Genomic DNA, 23020 nt, shown 5'->3' with positions numbered 1-23020 from the left:
GGTTCGTTCGCAACCAAGTCATCATTCCGGCCTTTTGGGTTCATTCGCAACCAGGCCAAAATCTTAGACTATTCGGCACGTTCGCTGCCAAGTTTCTCGCTGATTTCTTGATTCATTCGCAATCACGATAATCTCCCCGACTTTGACCCATTCACAGTCGAGTCAATCTACCAATTCTTAGCTCGTTTGCAGCTAAAATCAAATTTCTGACTTTCTGGTTCGTTCGCAACCCAGTCATTATTCTGGTCTCATAGTTCATTCGCAACTAGGCCAATATCCATGACTCTGTCTCATTCGCAGTCAAGCCAATCCTTTTGCTTTTTGGTTCGTTCGCAACTAAGCAAATTTCTGGCCTTCCGACTCATTCGCAGTCAAGTTCAATATCCGATCTTCTGGTTCGTTCGCAACCAAGATAATATTCATGATTCTTAAGCTCATTCGCAGCTAAAATCCAATTCCTGATTCTTTCCGGTTCATTCGCAACCGATCCAATTCTGACTTCGGTTCATTCGTAATCAAGTCATCGTTCTGGCCTTTTGGGTTCATTCGCAACCAGGCCAAAATCTTAGACTCTTCGGCTCATTCGCTGTCAAGTTTCTCGCTGATTTCTTGATTCATTCGCAATCAACGTACTCTCCTTGACTCCGACTCATTCGCAGTCGAGTCAATCTTCCAATTCTTAGCTCGTTCGCAGCTAAAATCAAATTTCTGACTTTCTGGTTCGTTCGCAACCCAGTCATTATTCTGGTCTCATAGTTCATTCGCAACTAGGCCAATATCCCTGACTCTGTCTCATTCGCAGTCAAGTCAATCCTTTTGCTTTTTGGTTCGTTCGCAACTAAGCAAATTTCTGGCCTTCCGACTCATTTGCAGTCAAGTCCAATATCCGATCTGCTGGTTCGTTCGCAACCAAGATAATATTCATGATTCTTTGACTCATTCGCAGGCAAGTCAATTCCCCGGCTTCTGGTTCAGTCGCAACCAAGCCAATATCTTTCCCGGCTCTCTCGCAGCCAAGCTAACCTTTCAACCTTGACTCGTTCACAGCTAAAATAATTCTTTCAATATTTCCAGCTCGTTCGCAGCCAATCGATCCTGTCGATACCCTTTGCAAGGGATATCTGAGCAATGTCCCTTCAAAAATTTTCCATTAGATGCTAGAGTAGCACCATCTAGAACCTTTCTCTTTGAATCATTTTCATCCAATATTTTGGGCCAGTCAAAATGTGTTGTCTGTTCGGCTTCGGCATTCGCGCGACCAGCGCCCTCTGCCAAAGAGGGGCATCTGTAGACACCCCATTTTGACCAGGCCCTAAAGCCCCTAAGGTAGAGTCGAGATTTCAGAGTTGAGTAGTTCCCAGAGAGAGTGGGCCCGGAATGAGAGGAAAGCTTAAATTTTCGTCAGCATATGGCCCACATTCGTGGGTACAAATTCCCCGAGAGGTCGTTTGTGTTCCCAAGATTATCCCTGCAAAATTTCGGGGCAATCGGGCGAGAAATGGAAAATAAGACAAGCGGAGTGTGTGCAATAATCAAAGATGGATGTGTTGGGGTGAATTGTCCAGGCATGGGTGTGCAAATATCCCCCCCTTTTATTATAAAAGCCAAAGGATTTCTATGGGATTCATTATCTTAAGAAGGGCATTTTTGTAATCCCTGCGTAGCTTTGGTAGGAAGCAACCCCTAAGGCCCCTTAGATCAAATAGAAGGCTAGGATTGTGCAAGAAAAAGGGAATCTTCCTTTTCATATCACCCATATTCTACCCGAGCCACCCCCTGCTAGTATAGAAGAATAGTGATAATGCATAGAAAGGGGCTGCCCAAGTGAATCGGAGGGGGGGTAAATTTATTACTTCCCTTTGCTACAAAACCCAACAAATTAGGGTTTTTGGAAGGACCCATTTTCATTGAGTTGCAAGAGGGATAGCAGAGAAAGAGAGAGAGAGGGAGGAGAACCCATCTCCGACCACCACCACCGTCACTCTCCTTAATCCGGCCAACCACCGAAGCTCCACCATCTCCAACTTCCGGCCGGCCACCACACTCCCTCAAAACCCAACTTCCCCGGCAGCCACCTCCAACCACCTTCCCCGGCCACTCCCCCTCGCCGCCAGCACCATCTTCTCCACCAAAACCCCACCGGAATCCGGCCACCACACCTCCACCTTCCGGCCTCCCCCTCCACTGTCATCCTCCACCCATCTCCAAACCCACCCAAAACCCACTTCGGAAAACCCATTTCTGTGCACCCAAACCCTCTTCCACCACCACTGTCACCCACCACTGCCTCCAGCCACCCACCTTCTTCCGTAAGCCACCACCACCTCCAGCCGAAATCCGGCAAGGATAAACCCATTTCCCTTGCCGTCGGCAAGCTTCCATCCACACCACCATCATCTCGGCACCGGCAAGCTGCCTCCGTCTCCTCCCTCATCTCTTCACTTCCCAACCACTAGCCACCTCTGCGACTCCACCCCCAAACCCATCTCAACAAAAAAAAAAAAAACAAAACCGAACACCCTCTTCTCCGGCTAGCTTGCTGGAATCCGGCAAGCCCCCATCCACAAACCTTCTTCTTCCTCTCTACCCCATCCATCCACTCCCGCCGGCCGGCCACCGCTCGACCAAACCCACATCTTCAACCTCCACACGGTTTTTTGCAAAACCCAAAACCCACGTTCACCTTCTTCTCCGGCGAGCTTGCCGGAATCCGGCAAGCCCCTAGCATTACCTCCTTTTTCTTCCCTCCATCCTCCTCCACCATATCCTTCTTCCATCCTCTACCACCCCAATACCCATTTTCGGACCAAGCCCATTCAAAAAAAAAAAAAAAAGACAAAACCCAAAAACAGCCGCCCATTTTCTTCCCCATTTCTTCCATCTCCACCACCTCCACCATCGTACCCCACCACCTCTGCAACTACACCCAGAACCCGAACCAAAACCTCCATCACCACCACCCTCGAACCACCTTCTTCGAAGCTCCGACCCCCATCTCCATCGATTCCGGCGACTTTGCCGGAATCCGACCCACCGGCCCTTCTCTCCTCCCTCATCCCCATCGGCCACCATCACCACCGGCCACCCTCTGCCCTTTTCCCCAACCCATTTCAAAAACCCAAATTTCTTCACCTCCCCCACAGCCGCCGCACCTCCCTTCTGTTTTGGCGATATTTATCAAAATAAAAAGAAAAAGAGAGAGAGAGAGAGAAAACAGAGAGAGGGAGGCTCGGCCCGATCGTGTCTTAGATCTGGCACCGTCGCAAGCCCGGAGATGCTCGACCATCATTTCCGGTGCCGGCATTAAAATTTCAGGGAACCCTCTGCATTGATGGTTTGGCTTCAGACAGGTAATGTTGTCTTTTTTTTCCTTTGGCATATGATATTTTCATTTTAAATTCTTTTGGGCATATTCAGAGAACGATTAAATATGCTAATGTTGGGTGACTTTACAATACAATAATATATGATTTCGTCCATTGTAATGCTATTTGCTATATAATATTGCTTATAATATTGCTTTTGCTATATTTTGTTGACCACCGAGTCCTTACAATAGCTTCACGTGTGAGAAGAATTCTAATTTTCTTTTTAGGCTTGATGTGCGCAAAGATTAACTCATATGCATGTGACCATTATACCTTGTATAAATGGTTTTCACACTCTCTTGATATTAATAGCCCTCATGCCTCATTTGATAATGGCAGCCCACTTTCTGTTGATATTGGCAGCCCACTATCACTCATTTGATAATGGCAGCCCACTTTCTGTTGATATTGGCAGCCCACTATCACTCATTTGATAATGGTAGCCCACTTTCTGTTGATATTGGCAGCCCACTATCACTCATTTGATAATGGCAGCCCACTTTCTGTTGATATTGGCAGCCCACTATCACTCATTTGATAATGGCAGCTCACCCTCTGTTGATATTGGCAGCCCACTATCACCCATTTGATAATGGCTACCCACTTACTGTTGATATTGGCAGCCTACTATCACCCATTTGATAATGGCTACTCACTTTTTGTTGATATTGGCAGCTCAATATCACCCATTTGATAACAGCTACCCACTTTCTTTTGATATTGGCAGCCCATACTCTTATTTGATAATGACAGCCCTCACATCATTTTGGTATGTGCAACCCTCTTGCAAATGGTGTTAATACCCTTATTTATCCTCTCTGCTATAGGAGACATGTCATGTCTCATAAGCGTCAGTTGTCATTTTTCTTTTCAGAGACTAACCTAGTCTCACTGGCATTGTTCTCTCTTTTTTATAGAGCTATTGGTTTTAAGCTGTCCTTAGCCATAGAGTCAGTCTTTCAAGAGTCGGTCTTATCATCATAGGGGTTAGGGTTCTGTCCACCCTCTCATCAAGTCATGTGATTTTGTCCGCTCCTGCAAGGTATAGGATGCTGTCCAACCCTTGCAGAGTCGTGATTCTGTTCATTCCCCCCCGCAAAGCATAGGATGCTGTCCAACCTTTGCGGGATATCAGGAGCCTGTCCTCCCCTTGTGATGATAGGATTCTGTCCTCTTGTGTCGAAAAAATCAAAAACATCTGAAAAATCAAAAACTCGAGTCATTAGGAGTAGTTAGGAAATCCAGGTCCGAACTACGGATGGCTTGATCCCTAGCTGAGGGGTACGTAGGCAGCTCAGGTGTGCTGCTGGCATCCTGAGTCCAGTCACCATTTTTTAAATCACCATTTTACAAATATTTCTCATCTTTTCGTCCACCCAAGTTCAGTCAAACATTTTTAATAAATATTTTCAAACATTTCAAAACAAAAGCAAAAATGGGCAAGGATGGTGATTGCTCGGTCACTCGGAGCCCTCTTTTCATTCCATTTTCGGTTTTCATCGTGATTTTCGGCTTCCATCGGTTTTATGATGTTTTATCGGGTTTTGGGACGGGCGATGACGTAGCGTGGCCCCTTTACAGAGATTGCCCTCGCTGAGCCCAACGATAGGTTATGACGATCGCGAGACTTGTCCGATCTTCAGCAGATTAGGATCGCTGGGCTTGATTCCTTTTGAATCGCCCTCTGAGCCTATTGTGTGTTCCATCTTCTTTCCCCTGGCATTTTGGTTCTCACGTGCCGTTGATTTTCCGATTTCTTTCTTTTCTTACACCTTTTAGCTTGTTGTGCGCTTATCTTAGATTTCTTATGCATTCTAGTTTGTTTGTTCTTCTAGCGTGCGATCGATTGCCATTTTCTTAGTCTTATCTCTTGCATAGGCTCGCATGCTAGTGTGTTTACCTTACTGCTTTGATTGCTTAGCTATAGCGTTTATCCATTCGTCTTAGCTTGATTATCTGTCTAAACTTAGATATTTGCTTTCCTTATCTCATTATATCTGTCATTGTCTGTTTAGCTGTAGCTATGCATGCGATTGTTTATTGCTTTCTTAGATGTGATGAGTTAGGATTAGATGCGATGAGTTAGGATTTGGATGTTCACTTTCTTTGCCCATCCCCGGGTCATGCATGCTTAGATAGACGTTATCTCGGGGATGATGGTTCCGATTTCACATGATTTTTGCCCAAAACTCTTCAAAGTTAATAATAAATGGCATAAGAGACCAGGTGCTTGCACTTGGGCGAATTGGGGGCGCCTAACCCCTTCCCCATTCGTCATCAGGCACGGACCCTTTGTATCTCTTGTTATCTGTTGCGACAGAGCACAGCATGGGATCCAGGGCCCACTTCCTTGGATGGCGACTCTTTCTTTGTTTAAGGTGCGTCTCGAATCCGGGCTAGTCCCCGAATCGAGAGGTATCTCACTTCACATCGCCGCTCATGCTGTGAGGGGCACTCTTTCGAGAGTTCCTTGGCGGAGCTCTCCTTCACGTGGATGATCCTGAGACTCGCGTGGGGGCACGTCCCCCCGCTCCTCTCGGATCGGGGGTCCACAAAGCTTCAAAACCTTTTAAATCTTCCCAAAATACAAAAATTCTTCAAAATAACCTTGCAAACCATTTTAAAAAAGATCTTCCCATAGAGTTAGGAGTCTGTCCGGCGTTTGGGGTGTCTTAGAGTTAAGAGTCTGTCCTGATTTTGTGGATTTGCTGTGTCTTGTCGTGTGAGTGTACCTAGAGTTAGGAGGCCTCAAGTCGTGATCGGTTAGACACTTAGTCGAGCCGATGGCTAGACTAGAATGCGCTTAGATAGCCCATGATTTTCCTTAGGACACATAGCCTAGTCACACATAGGGTGTAGGGTCCACCTGCATTAGTTAGGGCATATAGGGAGTCCTAAAAATTATCATTCACTTGAACTTAAGTAATGGCGCAAGAAGCTTTAAAAACTAGTCAGGTGTAGTTGATCGAGTCTAGGATAGCGGTCCTAGAGGGTTAAGCATTGTAGTTTAGCATAGGTTGTCGAACTACGTTGACTCTGATTCTTCCCGAGGCCGGGATACGTAGTGCAGCCAGGATGGATGGCCATCTTTGTCCGAGTCAAGTATCGCATTAGAGTCTAGGGTTTGTCATATTGTATGTTTTGCTGTGTTTTTTTACTTTCCTGTACATACATTATACCTTTAGTTGTAGTGTGCATGTGTTTGCCCATCGGAACTTAGACACCCATTAGGCATGACACTCATAACCTAGCTATTCTTAGGTGGCATGTCTTTCATTTCTTTTTATGTGTGCTTCTTATTCATCTCCGAGACATGCATGATTAGTTAGACGTTATCTCGGGAATATTCATTCACATTTCCCATGATTTTCATCCAAAACTCTTCAAAGTTAATAATAAATGGCATAAGAGACCAGGTGCTTGCACTTGGGCGAATTGGGGGCGCTTAACCCCTTCCCCATTCGTCATCAGGCACGGACCTTTTATATCTCTGGTTATCTGTTGCGACAGAGCACAGCATGGGATCCAGGGCTTATTTTCTTGGATAACGACTCTTTCTTTGTTTAAGGTGCGTCTCGAATCCGGGCTGGTCCCCGAATTTAGAGGTATCTCACTTTACATCGCCACTCATGCTGTGAGGGGCACTCTTTCGAGAGTTCCTTGGTGCTCTCCTTCATGTGGATGATCCTGAGACTCGTGTGGGGGCACGTCCCCCCGCCTCTCTCGGATCGGGGTCCACAGGACCCAGATGTGATGGCTAAGAAAGAAGTCGTCAGAAGAGGTCTCATTTATGAGAATCATCATTCGTGTGTTAACCAACTATATGTATTAAGTTGACACTGTACAAGCGAACTCTATTATTGTATCTTATCAAAATTCTTAGATAAGTACGTCTCACAGTATCAGTCATGGTTACAAATTTCGGTTTCTGAATGCATTTCGGTCCTCACCGAAACCAAAATTTCGTCCGAAATTCCCCAAAATCAAATTAGCGGCTATTTTTTCTTGTCTAGAATTTCAACCAAAATTACTGAAATTTTGGCCGAAATTTCGGGATAATATTAAATAATTATCAAAAATCAATTTTTTGGGGTGAAATCTCTTAAATTTCTGACGAAATTTCAGGATAAATGAAAATTCGACCAAAAATTTGAAATTTCAGCGGAAATAAATGACCGTTTCGGGTATTACTGATTTTGGTTTCGGTCTTGATTGAAACCCAAAATTTTAGATTTTGGTCGAACACGGTATCGGTCTTCTTAAAATAGGGAAATGATATCAGCACAATCATGATATATGTGCGGATCTGGCTTGTCTTTTATATTTTAAGGGGCTTGTGAGAGCATTTTGGGAACTCTAATAACCTTTTGACATGTCTTTAAATATCAAAAGACAGATTAGGTTAGCGTAAATTTCCAAACATATGGTTGTGCTGATAACATTTCCCTTAAAATATTGCATACATGTGCCCATGTAAGCACATTAGAAAGTAAGTTGAACAGAATTCAAAAGGAAGCAAGTAAGAAAAAACTTGGAGTCTTATTTTATCCTCTTCCTAACATTTAACAACTACACTAAATGGGCTTGTTTCAACTCCAGCCAATAACTGCACCACTCCTCTTCCAACCACCATGGAAAGAGTCAACGTATTACAATCGAGAGCTTTAAGTAGAGCCCAAAACAGCAGCAGCAGCAGAACCAGAATTCTTCAACGTTATGGGTATCATTTCTTCATCATCGAACGGAGAATCAATGGTGGAGACGATCTCGTGTTACTGCGTGTTGTTGCTGGCCATGTTACTCGTGTTGGGCTGTTGTGATTCCGGCGAGATGGATTCGATGGATTCGCCTATTGGGATGCATCAGAAGATGCATAACCGACTTTGCGATGAGATATATGTCGTCGAGGAAGGAGAGACACTGCACACGATTAGTGAGAAATGCGGCGATCCTTTCATTGTCGAAGAGAATCCTCACATTCATGATCCAGATGATGTTTTCCCTGGTTTAGTTATCAAGATAACCCCTTTCAACTTTAGGTAGTTCAATTTTTTTTTTCTTTGACATAATGTTTTGAATGGTTCATGATACAATCATAAGCTATTTGTAGGCTTTTGTATTGAAACCCTAAACCCTGAACTCTAGACCATAAACCCTAATTGTGGTTAGGGGTTGAAGCCTTTAGTGGGGCTAATGAATGTCATAGATCTTTTCAATTTTTTGGTGGTTGAAGAATGCATTTTAAAATTGATTGAAAATGTAACTCTATATGGTATACCTTAGTTGATGACTCCAAGAACAAAAACTTCCATAAGCCAAAAGAAATTAATCAATCATAAACCATTAAGCAAAGATCAAAGATTCTATATGTGCCATAAGGAATCTAGACACTCTTCTCACTAGGCAAATTGGGTTCGTCTCTAGGGAAGTTCTAGGAAGACCCGACCCGAGCTCCTACTCCCAGGCAAGGGCAAGACCAAGGCCCACTTTCGCCTTTCAAGGGATTCAAAAAGAAGGAAACACGCTTGAAGCAATTGAAGAGCTAGGCCGGGCAGTTCAACTCTTAGTTGTCAATATAATATAGGGGGTCCAAATGGGCTGGACCTAGGTCAATCCTTTTCCATATCTTAAATGTTTGAGGGTCATTGACACCCCACAGTGATATTTATTCATTTTATAATAAGAGAAGTAGAGAATATTAATAAATTCAAGAGTAAACTAATGGGGAAAAAAACCTGATGGTCATCGGAACTTCAGAACTGTACCCATGGGCCCATTATAGATGGGCCATCGTCAAATTGTGACACGGATTTTATAAATGGGCTTTAACTTCGGAAAGTGAACCTTCTTTACCATTGTTTAAATTGTCCATTACTAGATTATTGAGGGCCCCTAAATTGGGCCTAAAATTTAGAAATATTAGTGCAAATTAGCATAATTCATCTTAGGCCAGGTTTAAAGCCCAATTTGCAGGACTTAATGTAGTAAATGAGATCTCTCATTAGACATAGGGCCACAGTACATGTGTAAAACTAAATTCCTTTCATTTAGATTGTTGTTAGTGAAGTTTTTTCATTTTCATTTTTAGATCTAAATTTTCTTCCTTTGGTTGCTGGGTTTTTTTTGGTTCCTGGGATTTATGTGGGAGAAAAAAAAAATCCAAGGAGATCGGTGGGAAAAAAAAGTCTTAGAAGTATCCCGGTAAAATAAAAATCCCATGTTTGGTTGACCGGACTATGGTGGGAAAAAAAAAAAACTTTGTTTGGTTGCTTGAACTGTTGGGAAGAAAAAATTCTTCTCAAGCTTATTTTTGGTTTGTGGGATTATTTTGGGATGGGATGAAAAGGCAATCATTACAAAAGTGGGATTAAAAAATTCACCACACAAGCAATCATTACAAGAGTGGGATTAAAAACAATTCTAGTGCTAAAAGGCAACCAAACATGGGATATGACCAAAATTTTACTAAAACTTCCTGGGACAAAATTTTTACTGGCAACCAAACGGAGCTGGCCCATTTTAATTGTCGGTTACAACCTAGTTATACCCACGGTTTCCAGTTCAAATACAAAACCGTTGGGGAACAATTTATATTAACAAAGATTCTCTCCTACAGAGAAATAGAACCAAAATCATATAATCTTCTCTATAGTACTCGGCTTTGATGGAGAAAGAGAAGCTCTTACGTTTTTATATCTTCTTTATTTTGTTGATAGGTAGAGAGATATATACTTTCTCTTCTCATGCTTTTTATTTGTAGGATGGTGAATTGAGTTTGGAAAATTTATGGGTTTTGTTTTGTTCTTTGTTTTTTAAAACAGGGGTTAAAGTGAAAGGTTCACGACACCATCACCATCACCACCACCATCACAATCGTGTTTGTGAACAAAAGCTTTTTGTTTTTGGTGATTCGTATGCGGATACAGGGAATATGAGAAAATCGGATTCTGGCTCATGGAAGGAGGCTTATGGGATTACGTTCCCTGGAAAACCTACTGGGCGGTGGTCAGACGGCCGGGTCTTGACGGATTACTTAGGTGGGTTTTTTTTGTATTCTCTCTCGAAAAAAAAAGATTCTTTTGGGTTCTGATACTGTCACTACCATGTTTTGATAATCGGACAAACTCAACTTGTTTTTTCTTATGTAATTGGACTCTGAGAGCTTTTTGAAAACCGTAATAACCTTTGACAACTGTTTAAGTAATAAAAGACAGCAAGAGTTAGTATATATATATATTTTAAAAAATTCTTAGTGCTAGGAGTGTCAATGGACCAGGCAGTCTGATGGATAGTCTGAACCCGAACCTTAATAGACAAGATCTAGGCACATTAGAAGGATCCATGGATATATTTTGGATCCTCTTCGTAAGATCCAAAAAATTTCTGATCATGATCAAAACATGGCAAAAAAATTCAATGGATAGTTACGATCCGAAGTCCTTTTACTAAAATACCCGCAAAATATTTCTTATATTAAGTCTTAAAGGAGTGGTATTTTCATAAAAATGAACTAAATAATGCTTAGCTTACGACTTCCCACTTCCCCCTATTCCACGCATCTTTTTCTCTTCCCCTCCTGAATCAGTTTTTGTTTTTCTTCATGTAAACTTGCCATTCACCCTCAGCAAGGATTAGTTACTAGAAAGTTATATCATCGCGCACCCTCAAATATTGGAGTTCTTTTAATAAACAATAAAATTCTATTCTTCATCAAAATCACATGTTATTATAAGATATAGTGACTAATTCTTTTTTGAGTTGAGGAAGCTTTGGAGTTCATTTCAAATAAAGAAAGCTGAGATTATTTTGATGTTTTTTAAGTAGGGCATACTAGGACCCTCCGATGGACGGTCCGATTTGAAATGGATCGTGACCACGACACAAGCAGTAGGATCCGAAGAACACTCTGATTCCAATCCAACTGGTAAGAGATTTGAATGGATCGTGACTAAGACATAGGTGGATCTGATTCGAAGTGGATCTATTAACACCCCTTCTTAGTGCCTCACACTTGTTCTACTTTTTCTTAGTTTTGTATTATGGTTCTGTTTTCGTGACAGAATCATCAAATGACACGTCAAAGCCTTTTACATTCTTATTAAAATTTCTTTATGAGTAAGAAGAAATTTGATTGATTTTCATTGTTTTACGTATCATTTTTCAGCTGCTTTCCTGGGAATTCACACTCCCATAGCTTACAAATGGAAGGAAATGGGGCCGAAACTGTTACGATACGGGATGAATTTTGCCTATGGAGGGACGGGGGTCTTCGATACGTTGATTTCTGGGCCAAATCTGACGACCCAGATTGATTTCTTTCAGCGACTGATCCAAGAGGGTGTCTTTAACAAAAATGACGTCGATTCATCCATGGCTTTGGTCTCTGTCGTTGGCAATGACTACTCCAACTACAAGTATATGGCCCGAAACGGCACGTTACAGGTACCCAAACGTTTCGGTTTTCGCTAACATGTGGGGTAAGCTTTGACTAGGGTTGAGATTCAAGTTGGAGTCGGGTTGGGACTCGGGTTGAGATTCAAGTTGAACTAGGATTGGGTGTTGTTAGGTCTAAAATTGGTAACAGGTTATGGTAGGGCCGGAAGGGCTGATCTGGGCCTGAAGGGCTGATGGAGTACTGCGCTGTTAGGGCCGGAAGGGCTGATCTGGGCCTGAAGGGCTGATCTGTGCCTGAAGGGCTGATCTCGGCCTGAAGGGCTGATGGAGTCCTGCGCTAAGAAGGGTAGAGACAAGAAGACAAAGGGTCAGAAGACCAGCCCGGAGTGGTGCTCCGGACGAGCGCTTCGACACTCAAGTCATTATGAGCAGGAGTGCAGAGCAATTCCGAACTGAGGAGCTTAGGATTTTGAATCTCAGATCCCTCACCTTAGCACAAGTGAAGGCTATTTATAGTGATTCTGAGCCACCTGTCTAGGACAGGTGGTGGCCTCTGTATGGGCCAGGTCTCATACCTAAGGAGGGCAAGTGGAAGTCCCCGATTGGTCCAGGTGTCACACCTAGTAGGGACAGGTGTTGGCCTTCCAACGGTCCTTGTGAGGGCCACGTGCCAGCAGCCAATTGGATGCTGAGTTCGGACCCATCAGTGCTGAGTCCGGACCCCATCAGTGCTGAGTCCGGACCCCATTAGTTGCCCCCTGGTTCTCCGAGTTGCGACAGCGGCCAGGGGAAGCAAAAAGAGGGTTAAAACAGCATCTGGCCGGGCAGAGCTCAGGGTATGCCCGCCGCCACGGCGGCGAGAGCGAATAATGTTTTTCGTTCGAACTGGGCCGTGCAGAAAACGGACACCGGCCTGGGGGATAGCCGGGTGTCCACAGAACTGATGTTCCAGGGCGTCCTCCCGAATGACCGACGAGAAGTCGAAAAAGAGGCGCCGGAGACCTGCGCAGAGGCGATCGCCGCCGCCCTCTATCAGCTCCAAGTATATTCTAGAGATATGGCAAAGAAGAGTTATCTCTTCTCTGAGACGCTCACACAGATGCAGTCTGAGAAGGGCGAGCTCCAGAGGGACAAGGACGGGCTTAGTGAAATCGTCCAGGTCAAAGAGGCCGAGTGCAACAGCCTCAAGGACGAGGTGCAAAGGGTCAAGAACCAAGCCGTCCAGGATCTCCTAACTGCGAGGGAGAGAGCCGACCAGAGGGAAAAGGCGGCTATCGAGGCGGCCGTAAAAGTGGCAGTACGGGAGGCCGAAGAGAGGAAGGACACATAGTTCTTCAACCTGGGCCTCCAAGCTTATAAGGCGGGATTCCTCCTCTGCTCTGAGCAGGTTAAGAAGGCTTACCCCGACATCTCTCTGGACGGACTGGACATCCCGTACGTACCTCCAGAGGATGAAGAGGACGAGGAGGAAGAGGGTGAAGTGGGCTCCTCCCAACCCAACGAGGCAGAACAGGAAGTCGCTCTGGCTTCCGAGGTCACCCCTCCAACCGCCGAGGCCGGCCAGGATGCAGCCCTTACTGCAGAGGCGGTCGCTGACGAGGCGGCCGACGGGGAGGCCTGAGTGGCCGGGCACGCCTCCAGTTCTTATTTTTGTAAATTTTCTGTAATGGCCCTAGAGGCTCAACCTTTGTAAGCCAGCTCGGCGAGAAAGAGCACTTTTGTAATACGAATACAAATTCAATTTTGTCTAACTGTCTGTACGGCTATCTTGTTTTTTGTGCGTAAGTTGTCTGTGCTTCTTCCTCATTTCTCTGCCGAGCCGGAGTGGTTAACCGGATGTCATTAGCCGGACTGATCCTCTTCTGTCTCCGAGTTTGCAAACACTTAGAATAAGAGCTAAGTCTGCAAACACTTAGGGTCTTTTTGGCGCCTGGCGCTTGCGCCGCATCCTGTCCGGCTAAGGCTATAAACGGCTAGGCCGGACAGATGTTTTGTCGTTTACCGGTTGCGCCATATCCTGGCCGGCTTCGGATGTAGACGCCTAGGCCGGGCAGGTCTTTGAGGAGGTCTTCACTAGGGCGGGTCCATGTGGTCGGAACTGGTCTCCACACCAAATTGGACGCGCCGGAGTGCTCCACTGCTGTTCTCTAAGTCTGCAAACACTTAGAATAAGAGCTAAGTCTGCAAACACTTAGAGTCTTTTTGGCGCCTGACGCTTGTGCCGCATCCTGTCCGGCTAAGGCTGTAGACGGCTAGGACGGACAGATGTTTTGGCGTTTAGCGGTTGCGCCATATCCTGGCCGGCTTCGGATGTAGACGCCTAGGCCGGGCAGGTCTTTGAGGAGGTCTTCACTAGGGCGGGTCCATGTGGTCGGAACTGGTCTCCACACCAAATTGGACGCGCCGGAGTGCTCCACTGCTGTTCTCTAAGTCTGCAAACACTTAGAATAAGAGCTAAGTCTGCAAACACTTAGAGTCTTTTCGGCGCCTGGCGTTTGCGCCGCATCCTGTCCGGCTAAGGCTGTAGACGGCTAGGCCGGACAGATGTTTTGGCGTTTAGCGGTTGCGCCATATCCTGGCCGGCTTCGGATGTAGACGCCTAGGCCGGGCAGGTCTTTGAGGAGCTCTTCACTAGGGCGGGTCCATGTGGTCGGAACTGGTCTCCACACCAAATTGGACGCGCCGGAGTGCTCCACTGCTGTTCTCTAAGTCTGCAAACACTTAGAATAAGAGCTAAGTCTGCAAACACTTAGAGTCTTTAAGGTGGTCTCCACTGCTGGCGTCCTCGGCTGGAACTGATCTCCAAGCCATCAGGATGAGCTGGAGTGAGCCACTGCCGCTTCAAGGTGGTCTTCACTGCTGGCGTCCTCGGCTGGAACTGATCTCCAAGCCACCAGGATGAGCCGGAGTGAGCCACTGCTGGGCTTCTAAGTCTGCAACCACCTAGCTGTGAGCTAAGTATGCAAATCTTAGAGTCTTCAAGGTGGTCTCCACTGCTGGCGTCCTCGGCTGGAACTGATCTCCAAGCCACCAGGATGAGCCGGAGTGAGCCACTGCCGCTTCAAGGTGGTCTTCACTGCTGGCGTCCTCGGCTGGAACTGATCTCCAAGCCACCAGGATGAGCCGGAGTGAGCCACTGCTGGGCTTCTAAGTCTGCAACCACCTAGCTGTGAGCTAAGTATGCAAATCTTAGAGTCTTCAAGGTGGTCTCCACTGCTGGCGTCCTCGGCTGGAACTGATCTCCAAGCCACCAGGTTGAGCCGGAGTGAGCCACTGCTGGACTTCTAAGTCTGCAACCACCTAGCTGTGAGCTAAGTATGCAAATCTTAGAGTCTTCAAGGTTGGAGGAGCTGGCATGTCTTAGTGACTCAAAAGTGAGGGACACTGTTTAGTGACAACTCCACTTTATTTCTCTTTGAAAGTTAATTACAGAGATTCTTTACAGGCCTTCAAGGGCAAACAAAATTTCAGGCATGCGGCAGCATCTGTTCGTCAAGGGACTCTAGCCGGTATCTTCCTGGTCGGACGACCTCTTTGACTCGGTACGGCCTTCCCTTTCAGTGCTGTTGCATAGCACTGCCTTGACTGGCGCTGATCCCCTCTGATTTTCCCTATACCTCCTGGTGTAGCGAACTTCATCTTCTGATGATAAGCGGAGGGAACAGCTCGGAGGAGATTCTGGCCGGGGCGTCCTAGGAGAGCATTGTAGGCCGACTTGGCCCTTACCACCAAGAAGTTCACCATGGCGAAGGACTGGCAGGGCGGCTCCCCGATAAGAACTGGAAGCTCAATCTGCCCTTCAACTTTGACAACTTCTCCGGAGAACCCGAACAGATCAGAGTTGGCCGGCTTCAGACGGTCAGTTCCGATCAGCATCTGCTCGAAGGCGTGATAATAGAGGATGTCTGCGGAGCTCCCGTTGTCGACCAAGATCTTCTTCACTTCCCAGTTCGCCACCAGCATGGTGATGACCAGGGCATCATCATGCGGGAGGATCAGGCCGTCGAGATCTGCATCTGAGAAGGATATCTCGTTCTCTGGCCTGGCCTTCTTACCGCAGGTATGGACGGCGTTGACCTGCTGGGCATAAGTCCTTCGGGCTGATGAAGAGGTTCCTCCTGCGGCCGGCCCTCCTGAAATGGTACCAATAACACCATGAGGTTGAGGCTGAGGTACCTGACGAGGGGGGCTGGACGGGGCAGGAGCTTGGATGCGGTCGTCCAGAGGTTGAGAGCCCGGGGGGCTTCTGCCTCTGTTCCTCGGCTGGTCCTTGCGCCCTCCTCTGTTATCTTTGCTCTTTACGTACCTTCCGAGGTACCCTCTGCTGATGAGCTGCTCGATCTCCTCCTTCAAATGGAGGCACGCATTGGTGTCATGGCCGTGGCTCTTATGGAATCGGCAATACCTGGACATATCTCGTGTGCCTTCCTCTGAGATCTGCTGCTTCGGCCATCGGATGAAGTCTTCCTTCCGGATGGCTGCTAAGATTTGGGCTCTGGATGCGGTGAGCCGGGAGTAGCGCTCTCTCGGCGGGGGGCTCCTCTCCTTCCGGGAAGGACTGCTCTCCCTCCTTTGAGGTCTGTCATCCCTACGTTGCTTGGCGGGGTTCTTCTCCTCAGGTCTTCTCTTGCTAACGGAGTCCAGGGCGGCAAGAGTTTCCTCGACGGAGATGTACTCTTCCGCCCCGGTCATCAGGTCTGCTAGGCTCTGCGGATTGCGCCTGGCAACTGCTCGTCTGAAGTCAGTTGACCGGGCTCCGGCCAGAAGGGCATTCGTGGCCGCGGAGGGATCCAGGTTGGGTACCTGCAGAGCCTCCCTGTTGAACCGGCCAATGAACGCCTTCAAGGCCTCACCATCTTCCTGCCTCACGGCCATCAGCGAAGCTGTTGTCTTGCGAGGTCTTCTGCTGCTCATGAAATGACGGGCCAGGTCATCCCCGAAGTCATTGAAGCTGTCCACAGACTTGGGCTTCAGCCGCGAGTACCAGTCTCTCGCGGCTCTAGTTAATGTGGTGGGGAGTGCCCTGCAAAGGAATCCATCCGACGCCCCGTGGAGGAGCATTGTGGTTCTGAAAGTCTCCAGATGATCCACGGGGTCGGTGGTCCCGTCGTACTGCGGGATCTGCGGCATCTTGAAGCCCACGGGGGCTGCCGTACTGAGTACTCTGTCTGTGAAGGGAGGCGTGCTAGTGAAGATCCTCGAAGCAGGGCGGCCCTGATCTCTGGCCAGCTCTTCAATTCTATTGTCGATCTCCTGGATCCTTAGCAACATTGGATCATCCCTCTTTTCCGCCTGGCGGGCAGGCCTGCTCCTCCTGGCTGATGGGCTCATTGCAGAACCGGACTGGCTGGCTGGACTCCTTCGCCGGTGCCGCGATCCCTCTCCGTGCGTGGGGTCTCTCTTGCTGCCACGCTTCTGCACGGAGGGAGATCGTGACCGGTGATGCTGACGAGGCTCGGGGCGCACGTGTCTGTCCCGGGAGAGGTGATCTCGTCTTGTGGAGTGACGAGTCTGATCCCGGGGCGGAGGCGTGCGCTCTCTGCGGGAGCTTACTCTCCTCTGGGTGGGCTGCGAAGCCTCGATTGGGTGGTGCTGGAGTGCGGGGGCCGCATTCCTGAACTGCGCAATCACAGCAGTCATTTCTTGGAAAAGGGCCCGCATCTCCCTTGGTGTCGGGGTAGGGTCTGAGCGGTCCGAGCGAGGCGAACTTTGCTGCCCTACCGCCCCGACCTCTACCTGCGAGGCCAGTCGCTCACTTCGTCCTTCGCGGGGGGCCGTAGCCCGGGTCGTCCGGGAAGTCGGGGGCGCTCGCTTGCCGGTCTGCCCTACCACTGTTTCTTGAAGTGAGATGTCGAACAGCTTTTTGTTGCGGGGTCCCACGGATGGCGCCAAATCTGTTAGGTCTAAAATTGGTAACAGGTTATAGTAGGGCCGGAAGGGCTGATCTGGGCCTGAAGGGCTGATCTGTGCCTGAAGGGCTGATCTGGGCCTGAAGGGCTGATGGAGTCCTGCGCTAAGAAGGGAAGAGACAAGAAGACAAAGGGTCAGAAGACCAGCCCGGAGTGGTGCTCCGGACGGGCGCTTCGACACTCAAGTCATTATGAGCAGGAGTGCAGAGCAATTCCGAACTGAGGAGCTTAGGATTTTGGATCTCAGATCCCTCACCTTAGCACAAGTGAAGGCTATTTATAGTGATTATGAGCCACCTGTCTAGGACAGGTGGTGGCCTCTGTATGGGCCAGGTCTCATACCTAAGGAGGGCAAGTGGAAGTCCCCGATTGGTCCAGGTGTCACACCTAGTAGGGACAGGTGTTGGCCTTCCAACGGTCCTTGTGAGGGCCACGTGCCAGCAACCAATTGGATGCTGAGTTCGGACCCATCAGTGCTGAGTCCGGATCCCATCAGTGCTGAGTCCGGACCCCATCAGGTGTGGGTCTGAGTTGGACTCTGACGGTTTGGGTTTAACTCGGTTCGGGTTTTAATCGGGTTAGGATTGAGTGCAGGCTCGAGTCCAAGTTGGACTCGGGTTTGGGTTGGAATCAAGTTCGGATTGCAGGTTTTGGTGCGGTTAGGGTTAGGGGGTCGGTGTTGAGGTCGGGGGTCGGGCTGTAAGGGTTTAGTCGGATAGAATGTTACTGAAGGGTCATGGGGTCAAGGCCTAACGTGATTTGGTGATCTGTGATGGCTTGGAAAGGGCTTGTATGCTGTTTGAGCGGATTATATTAATGGGGTGTGGATGTGGGCTAGGTTCGGTGATATTGAGATGATAAGGATGGGGATATAGTTAATTGGTTATGGTGAAGAACATGAGGATGGCCATGTAACCAGATGAATCAAAAGGAATGGGGTTGGGGCATCCTGACAATTATATACTTGCTAATCCGAAGCCCAACTCGCCTCATATTGTGCCAGAATGGTATTTCCTACTCTACTATGACATTCACCGGTGTGATATACAGGTCTCCACTCCAGTAGTGTGATCGCTGTGGAAGCGAGTGTCCTTGTTTGCTCACCTTTAGGTTTTCCGCCATGCATAGATCATTTATTCCCAAGTCAATTAAACCTGGGGAGCTAAGACCAATCACTTACAACTGAAGTGTTACACGCCTCACTCGAAAATACAGCCTCCCCGTGAGCCCTTTGCTCGGGTGAGTGTTTCAATGTGTTCAGTGTAACAACCTCCCCGCGACCCTTCAGCCCGTTGAAGTGTTACATGCCTCACTTAAAGATACAACCTCCTCGCGAGCCCTTGGCCAGGGTGAGTGTTTCAAAGTGTTTGGCATAACAACCTCCCATGAGCCTTTGTCCCGAGTGAAGTGTTGCACACCTCACTTGAAGATACAACCTCCTCCCGAGCTCCAGGTCCGGGTGAGTGCTATATGTCTAAAACATTTCAGCCTCTGGTTTGGCCCCGCAACCGACTTCACATTTCGGCCTCTGGTTTGGCCCTGCAACAGACTTCACACCGACTGCGAGCCCACCTCCTGAGTTCAAAGCGGCAAGAGAGGCCCGTGTTTGGTTGGATCATGCCTTGCAAAATCCCCTGACACTGTCATGTGAGGAGGCTACTGACCATGTCTCCAAGATGGCAATGACACGTCCGTTTCTGCCACTCTGCCTTTGCTCTTGTCCGTCATGCCAGTCCTTGTTGGGTATATAATATAACCCATGTATGTTCTAATATAAGCCCAATAAGATAATGGACCGGTGTAGTGGGCCTATTTGGGCTAGAGCCCACTAACCTATTAAAACCCTAGTGTATCTAATATATATAGGGGCTGGAGGCAACAAACTTGGTATTCCAAATTAGATACCTTGGGTGTAGCATTAAGAACCCTAATTTTTATTCGATTGATGAAAAGCCTCAACGTGAAAAATTATTACTCGTGGGTTTATTCATCGTCTAATCTTTCTTGTTTGTGGGTTTTCTACTCGCTCGAATAGATTTGGGCGTGGGAGTATACCAACACAAGAATCAATTTGGGCTTTTGGTTCTCTCATGTTTGGTATTCACTGTTGAAAGGGACGATCTCTATCTCTCTCGATTAGAATAGTGTTTGTTCCATCTGGATTCCACGCTTGGGAAATCCGATCCTCTGTTTTTTTGGGTTCCCTCGTTGGAACCCTCGTTGGAATTCTTGGTGGAAAACGAACCATCCATCCATCGTTTGGAATTCTTGGGACGAATTCAACTTTTGCGATTGAGAATCACAAATTGCCAATTCTCTTGGATCTTGGAAACGTCTCTGGTTGGAAAAGCCTATTCTTTCTCTTCTAATTTTTTGGGTTATTTCTATTGTGGGTTCAACATGCAGAACCAGAGAAAGAGTTTTGTTCCTTGTTTGGTGTTGAAGTTGAATGCCACAGACGTCACTCTCTCCAATAAAGTTGTGGTCGTTCGCCTCTCTCTCTGTTCTCTCTCTCACCTTCAAAACGACACATAGGGGAGCCATCTCTTTCATCTTTTTCTCTTACTCTTTCTCATACCTGCCAAAGAGGAGAGCAAAAGCCCATTATTTTGTGCTCTATTTAGGACCGAACCACTGTTGAGGTCCAATTCTTAGAATTTGGATCATCTTTCGGCGAGTTTCTTTTCTTGGTATAAAGAAGGATAAGGAAATCAGGACTCGGTATTTGTGATTCTGTGCAATTTTAGTACCGTTTTTAGTTGGTGCAAATTTGAAGCCGAATCCCTTGGTGCAAATTCGTTGGGTTCAGGTTCTCCTTCTCGCCGAACTCCTCTTGCCGTTGGCTTATTATTTGCTGCCGGTTTCTCTCTTGTAACTGGTTCACGCGGTTCGGTTCTTGCGAACGGTTCACTAGGTTTGGTTCTTGGATTTGGTACTGCGTTTCGCCAACCAGGTGCACTCTTTCCAATTTTTAATTTCAACTGAAATATACAATGGAAAAGAATACTATGCCTTTTGAGATGATCAAACTTCAATCCTTTGGTGGATCTGAGTTTAATTCATGAAGGCGAAAGACTTAATTCGGTCTAAAATATATGAATTGTTTTTACACCGTTTTGAGTACCTTTGCAGACTCAAATGAAGAAGTTGATGAATCTCAATGGCATTCTTTTAAAAATGAAATGTATAGGAAAAAGGTGCAAGTGGGACTGGATGTTCTGAAACGATTCATTCGAATCGAATATGAAAATAGAGCCAGGAATAACTTGGAGATGGTTAGACAGCAACAGTCTGTTGCGAACGCGGTAACAAATCCCATGAAATTTCCTCAAAAATTCAAGTCACCTAAAAGTGAACCCAAGTTGGAGGCCAAAAAGACTATCTTTCAGAAAAAGAAGGGCAAGTGCCACCACTGTGGGAAATGGGGCCACTTTGCAGTAGATTGTAAACTACCTAAGAAGGCTAAATCTGACACACCACAGAAGGAAGCTCATATGATGGTGGGCAAGGCTGAGCCTAAGAGTTGTGTTGCCATGTTGGGCAGTGATAAGGCCAATACTTCTTCAGAGTGGTGGTTAGATACAGGTGCCACTTGTCATGTTTGCAACTCCAAGAAACTTCTCACTGATGTTACCATAGTAAAAGAGACTGTTACAGTGGCTAGTGGAGCAGATGTAGAGGTCACTCACACTGGTACTGCGAACTTTGCTCTTTCTTAAGGTAAAATACTAACTTTAAAAGATATTAAAGTAGTTCCTACTATTCAAAAGAATTTGATTTCCATTGGTGTGCTTGACAATGCTGATATGTGCACTTCATTTTTAAGTGGTAGAGTAACTTTAACTGTTAACTCATACTATTTTGGTTGTGCCTTCTTAATCAATGGTATGTATAGATTGAGTTTAGCAAATGAGACTATTAGTCAGGTTAGTTCACCACTTATTGATCCTAAGTTGTTACACAACCGATTGGGACATGTGAACTATCGGAAAATGGTCCAACTTGCTAAAAATTATAATATACCATTAGATATGTCAATTAAGTTTTACAGGTGTGAGGTTTGTGCTCAAGCTAAGATCACTAGAAAATCTTTTCGTCAGGTTTCTAGGAGCACACAATTTCTTGAGTTGATACATTCTGACCTCTGTGACTTTAAAAGTTTCACTACTAGAAGTGGTCGGAAGTATTTGATCACATTTATAGACGATATGTCAAGATATTGTCATATTTATCTGTTAAAATCAAAATATGAAGCTTTTGATAAGTTTAAAATTTTCATGAATCAAGTTGAATTGCAACTGAACTTGAAAATTAAGAGATTTAGGAGTGATAGAGGAGGAGAATACACAACGACAGGGTTCAAGAAATTCTATGCCTCTCAAGGCATAATCCTTAAAACTACTGCTCCTTACTCACCTAAACTAATGGCATAGCTGAACATAAGAACATGACGTTAATAGAAATGTTAAACTCTATGTTATTAAATAGCTGGCATGCCTAGATGTTATTGGGGAGAAGCAGCTTTGACTGCAAATCACATTCTGAATAGAGTGCTAAACTCAAAATGCTCATCTGCTTCTTATGTGTTATAGCATAAGCATCCTTGTAGATATAATACTCTTAAGACTTGGGGCTGTATTGCTTGTGTTAGGATACCAGACCCTAGGAGACCTAAAGTGGGAACTAAAATAAACACTTGTGTTTATCTAGGAACTGCAGAAGATAGTGCTGCTGATCGGTTTTTGGATCTATCAACCAATATGGTTATAGAATCTCGAGATGCAGTTTTCATTGAGAATAAATTTATCAGATATTAGGTTTTGACCATACCAGGCGATACAGAATTGCTGGTTGAGTCTAAACCAGTTACTTCTGACACTAGTCCCAATCTGATTTCTGAATCAGTTCCTGTAAGAGTTTCTACAAGAGATAGAGTACCCAAAAATTTTGGTAAGGACTTTGTGACCTACCATTTAGAGAATGATCCATCATCTTATAAGGAAGTGATGAGATCTAGGGATTCTTTGTTGTGGGCATAAGCCATTGATGATGAAATGAGCTCTCTGTTATAAAATCTAACTTGGCAGCTAGTCGATTTGCCAAAAGGGGCTAAGACTGTGGGCTAAGAAGAAACTTAATCCTGTCGGATCAATAGCTCGGTATAAAGCACGTTTAGTAGCTAAGGGCTATACTCAAGTCAGTCGGATAAACTCGGTTAAGGATTAATTCCTTAAGTGTGTTCTGTGATAATCAAGTTACAATTACGATTGTGAAGAACTTACTCTTTAATAGTAAGAGAAGATATCTTAGGCCGAAACATGCCATGCTGAATTATCTCATTGAACACAG

General features: G+C 46.2%; 1 pseudogene across 1 annotated transcript in view; it reads left to right on the top strand.

The window, feature by feature from the left end:
* The first annotated feature begins 1618 nt into the window (after positions 1-1618).
* The window catches only part of LOC143863877 (GDSL esterase/lipase At5g03610-like), a 35302-nt pseudogene continuing 13900 nt past the window's right edge, over positions 1619-23020 (top strand). The window contains exons 1-3 of the transcript XR_013241020.1: positions 1619-3407; positions 10190-10405; positions 11533-11810. The product of XR_013241020.1 is annotated as a GDSL esterase/lipase At5g03610-like (transcript). The remainder of the gene's footprint in view (positions 3408-10189; positions 10406-11532; positions 11811-23020) is intronic.

The sequence above is a fragment of the Tasmannia lanceolata genome, unplaced genomic scaffold (genome assembly GCF_043159265.1).
Source record: "Tasmannia lanceolata isolate RefF3 unplaced genomic scaffold, GAP_Taslan_0.1 ptg000044l, whole genome shotgun sequence".
Classification (NCBI taxonomy): Eukaryota; Viridiplantae; Streptophyta; class Magnoliopsida; order Canellales; family Winteraceae; genus Tasmannia; species Tasmannia lanceolata.
Note: the sequence above shows the minus strand (reverse complement) of the source record. Positions and strands in the feature narration are given on the sequence as shown.